This window comes from Nicotiana attenuata, chromosome 7 (assembly GCF_001879085.1).
Source record: "Nicotiana attenuata strain UT chromosome 7, NIATTr2, whole genome shotgun sequence".
Taxonomy (NCBI): domain Eukaryota; kingdom Viridiplantae; phylum Streptophyta; class Magnoliopsida; order Solanales; family Solanaceae; genus Nicotiana; species Nicotiana attenuata.
In genome coordinates, this window is record NC_031995.1 from 70,180,788 (window position 1) to 70,186,230 (window position 5,443).

Genomic DNA, 5,443 nt, shown 5'->3' on the forward strand with positions numbered 1-5,443 from the left:
TATATATATATATATATACCCTGACTTCTAAACATGGCTTGATCTGTATACATAGACTAAACTTCTTACACTGAGTTTGAGTTTATCATAAACACAAATTGCGTGGAAACAGAAACAGAGAAGGGCCACTCATTGAGCTTTAAGTACCTGAGATCGATAGTTCATCTAGAACTGCCACTCATTGAGCTTTAAGTACCTGAGATCGATATTCTCCTAGAGCCCAAATCGGGAAGATGTTCCTATATGCCGAATATGAAATCATGCAATTCTTGTTGAAGACCCCGATTATCTCCTGGGAAATTTAAGATTTGGCAAACATATACAATTTGTTTTGGCACGATTCTTGAAGAGAAGATAGTAAATAAGATGTCATTACAACTAAATTGGGTGACATACTTTCTTGATTCATCGCATGTATTACCCCAACCAAGACTACACTTGTACATGCAAGGTGGAAAATCTTATGATTACAGTTCGATGCATGATGAAAGAACTGATTTTTGCTATATTTAGATTCGTGCATGCCCTTCTAGAGGAAGTTGTTAGTTCGTAAATACAAATAGAAGATTTTATCCAATCAGTTTCTGTCCCCCTCCTTGTTCAAGAGACTATTGAAGTAGGTCTGCCATCTCCGACGGATAAGCCCCTCATCCAACAAAACTCTACCTTCTTCGTCCTTGATGCACTTCACTTGGTCCAAGTCATACGTCTTCCTTTCTCACGCCTTGGCTAACCTGAACAACCTCTTATCTCCACCTCAGCCCTCGAATTCCTCATACAAACGACCAAAGTTGCAGTCTTGGCCGCCGTAACTGCTAGCTTTGCTTCTTTCTTAGCCAACTTTGCTAGAGCATTTTATTTGGTGATAGCAAATTCGAGTGGTTCAATAGGGAGCATTATAAGTTGGCTAAGAATACAGCAGTTGGCTAAGAATACAGCAGTCAACTTATAGCCAACTTACGAATACAGCAGTTGGAATGAGCCATGTTTGAGGTGGAAACTAGTCATACCTGTCCAGCTTCAATAAGAGCCAGCACAGCCCATGCTGTATTAACAATGTGAGATCTGTTGTCCTCAAGATTTGTATACACCTATAAAAGTAAAAAAGTGAAAATAAAAGACAAAAATTTTGAAAATTAGTTTCTAGAACTGAGCGGCAAATAATTCCAGTAATTGCAAATAAGTTAAGAGTTATGGCCAGCACTTGAGCGGGAATACAGCAGTTAATAGCTGCGGACATAGTTATCGAATTGACTGTAACATTTTTCTATTGAACTGCATTACCAAACTAGTTAATTATACTTGTAACTCAGTGGTTCATTAATGATTTCAATGATACCTCTAACAGACAAGTTCTAAATCAAAGAGTTTTTTTTCCTATTCATATATGGTTGATATTAAGGACTTCATCTCTCATTTTCTCCTCATTTTATCCAGCTGAAGAAAGTAAGGTACTAAAAACCTAGAAGCAAGTTTGAAGAACGTAACCATTCTAGTATGGTTACTAAAGATTCATAGCTTTATTAGTAGAGAACATCTGTATACATGTTTTGATGTTAAACATTTACATGAAATTAGTGCTTTATACCATGCATAGCAAGATTACAAGGTACGCAGAGAACCATGATAGCTCTTACATGAACTGACAAGGTATGAAATGGCATTTACCTTATTCTGACAAGACAGATAACTCTCTCCCCAGCCACCAGACAATACTTGTTTGGACAACAGAAAATCACAGGCCTTGCGGATGCTAGAAGAATTGTTGAAGCTCCTCCCAGCAGCCAGCAGGCCCTTCACCCCAAACCATGTGCCATACGTAAAGCAAACTCCCCAAGATCCGTACCTAACCAGAAACCTCAGAGATTAAGTGAATTCTAATGGTTTTACTAGCCAAAGAGGGGAAAAAGAACAGTAAACAAGAAACAGGCTATAACTGGAAACAAGAACTAACCAGGAGCCATCTGCGGCTTGTATCTTTTCAATGAATGAGGCACCTTTTCTTATACAATGGTCCACTTCTTCTTTCCGATACCCGGGGTATAATTTCTTAAATGCTGCTAAAGCTTGAATTACAGCTGAGGTACACTCTACATAACTGCAAATAATTTTGGCTAATCCTAAGTTCCAGACGTTTTTGCACACACCTCAAGTAGTCTGATAGATGAAACAAGGTACAGGTGTAGATGCCTTACGGATAATCAATAACAATATCACCGAAAGTCTCAGCAGGGTTGACTATCTGAAGGAGGAAAACATGATTCCACATTAACAATGAACTTGCATAATAGAAGTCTAAGAAGCTGATGCAAGATCAAGAATGCTAAAAATCCAAGAAATTCAAGAAGCTTATTTCTTATTTTCTAGTAATTTAATTCTTGTATTAGTAGGATTATATTTGTAGGTCTAGTCAAACTAGGATTCTTAGATGGTATCCCATTCTTACTAGAACTCTTTTTCCTATTTTAGTTAGGATAGGTTTTCTTAGCCTTATTCTTATTCTAGTCTAATTAGGATTAGTTTTCCTTAACCTTACCAATTTTACTCATTGTAAGGCCTATTTAAAGGGCTTAATATGCTGAAAATAAACATTGGTGATTAGTTTTTCTAAGCTATTGCTTCAAAAACGTGATTTACTTTTTATTTCATTGTTCTTCCTTTATTCAACGATTCTTGCAATCTTGCGGGATTGAAGAACGTGTGGGTGAGGTTTCTTTTCATCTTACATTCTTCTAACATGAGTTTGAAGAACGCTTTCGCTAGTTTTGTGAAAAGCTTTAGCGGGGTGCTTTTGTTTTTCTCCCTTCTTTGTACTTGAGAGGTGCAAAACCTTGAAAGTACATCAATTTGGTATCAGAGCACAAGTTCCAGGTCCAAATTCTTGATTTGCTACATTGTTCATCATGTCACCAAACAAGAAAATACCAAGTTCGGGATCCTCTTCAATAGATCTTCAATTAAAAGTTCATAAATTAAGAACTAGAATCCTTGAACGAGACAATGAAGAAATTAAAGTTCAGCTAGATGACTTGAAGGAATCAATGGAGAATCTGACTAAATTAGTTGAAAGTTTGGTGTTTCAATATCAACTACCAAATTCGCCACAACGCCTACAACCGCCACATTTACCACTTCTATATCCACCAATTCATTCACAAAGAGCTGAAGAGGTTGAAGCTGACCAAGGCACAAGAGTAACAAGACACCATGCCCATTATGATAAATATTCAAATNAAAAAAAAAAAAAAAAAAAAAAAAAAAAAACTACAGCTCCAATAGAATTTATTGACTGGGTGGATCTTTATGGATTACGGATGCTGACAGACTCAATCTTTGGCTTTTGGCTTGATATTTACATAGTTAATTAAAATAAATCAAAAATATATTAGTTATTGTGGTCACAAAATTAATGTATGTTGTGATACTTCGTGTCAATTAATCATTTTAGAAATTTGAATTTGTATCTACTCGTGAATTCCTTTTACGAGAACTTCATGTGAAAGCTAATTTTCTCAAGGACCATATCAGTGAAATAGATTGCTTTGAACTTGTCATAAGTTGCAAGCATAAGCGTCACGGCAAATCATAATGGAATATATAGCCCCAAAATATTAGGATTTCTTACATAGTTCAAATAAATAAAGATTTAATTAGCAAATTTTTAGTTGAATTAGAATTCCTAAATAATAGGAAGATAATAAAATGACTATTTTGTCCAGTATAACTCTATTTTAAAGGGATAAAAAAGGCGAACAACATTTCGCTAAGGGCCTTCGTGCTTTTAATATAGTATATAGATATAATATATAGATAGATATAAATATAGATAATTTATATAAGATAAAAGTTTAATTGATTTTGATTAAATTTTAATTGATATCACAATCCTAAATATAAGGACTTAGTTCAAATAAAGAGAATAAATTAATAAATAAAATTTTAGTTGATCTCAAGATACTAAATATTAGGAAAAACAATATAAACAAATTATACTTAATTTTCAAAAAATTTATGCCCAAGAACTCCTATTACGTGTCTTTTTGACAAGTAGTGGTAGTTAATGTTTTGCCTAAAAAGATTCTCTAATTTTGGTACTACTAATTATAAATATGTTACATACTTTAATTAGGAAATTTTTTTATGTAAGGTAAATCTTAATTAATTTGAAAGTCCTAAATATTAGGACTTTATAAATGTTTCAAAAAAGAAAAAAATTAATAACTAAATTTTAATTGATCTTAAGGTCCTAAATATTAGGAAAATAATTTAAATCACAATTTTGTCCAATATGAAATCTATTTTTAAATGGTAAAAAAGGCGAACGATATTTCGCTAAGGACCTTTGTGCTTTTAATATAATATAGATATAGATAGATTAACAATTCATATCACAATTGCCTAAGTGGAAAGGGATTTTCCAAAACTAAGATTAATAAAATCTTACCTAAAATCAACAATGTCCAGATAGAAATTAAATGGATTAGCTATATTTTTGGATAACTAAAATAGATTAGCGATATTATCAATTGAAAAGAAATTTATATATATAAGACCTTTTATTTTGTTTCTTTAAACCTCATGTATTAAAAGGAAGGCCTATTATTGAAGTTTGACTTTCTGCCAGCATCCCACAAAGGATGGGCACAGTGAAGGAATAACTCGATAAAATAGTAGCTTGACTTTGTTTTTGTTTGTCAATGTATATTAACGTGATCCCATGCAACGCTTTTGTTAGTTTTGTTAGTTTTACTGTAAGTAGGGTCAATAGCAATACTATATGGGACAGAATACGGCTCTTCTCAGTTCTCACCTCCTACAAGGCGCCAACATCTAAGATCGAAACAAGCTTGCCCGCAGATCGGTGTCGTGCCATTCTTGACTGGCAATCTTTTTCTCCTCTTCTCGTGCATAATTCTATGTTTTTTCAGAATATTTCTGTTCTTTCTTTCATTTTCTTTTTTTCCCGGGAGGGGACCTAAGTAGGCGTTTGGACATAAGAATAGTAAAATTCGAAAAAATGGTGAAAAAAATATTCAAGTGAAAATAGTATTTGAAATTTAGAGTTGTATTTGGACATAAATTTCAGTTTGGGTTGTTTTTGAAATTTTGTGAGTGATTTGAGTGAAAATTTTGAAAAATAACTTTTTGCAGTTTTTCAAATTTTCGAAAATTTCCAAAATGCATCTTCAAGTAAAAATTGGAAATTTTATGAACAAACGCTTATTTCGAAATAAAGTGAAATTTTTTTGGAAAAATCTTCCATCAAATTTTATGTCCAAACGGGCACTTAGTGCGCAACTTCCATCAAATTTTGTAATCTAATCATGAATTGTTTTGGTTACAGGTTAATTAACTTTGAAATTTGAATTATAACATGATATTTTATTTTAGAAGCATTAACTATTGGTTTAACCCGGAAAAATTAGAGGTCCTAGTGCGCCAG

The 5,443-nt window shown here is 33.2% G+C and overlaps 1 pseudogene; it reads right to left on the bottom strand.

Moving 5' to 3' along the window:
- The window catches only part of LOC109230151, a 10,574-nt pseudogene continuing 5,309 nt past the window's right edge, over positions 179–5,443 (bottom strand).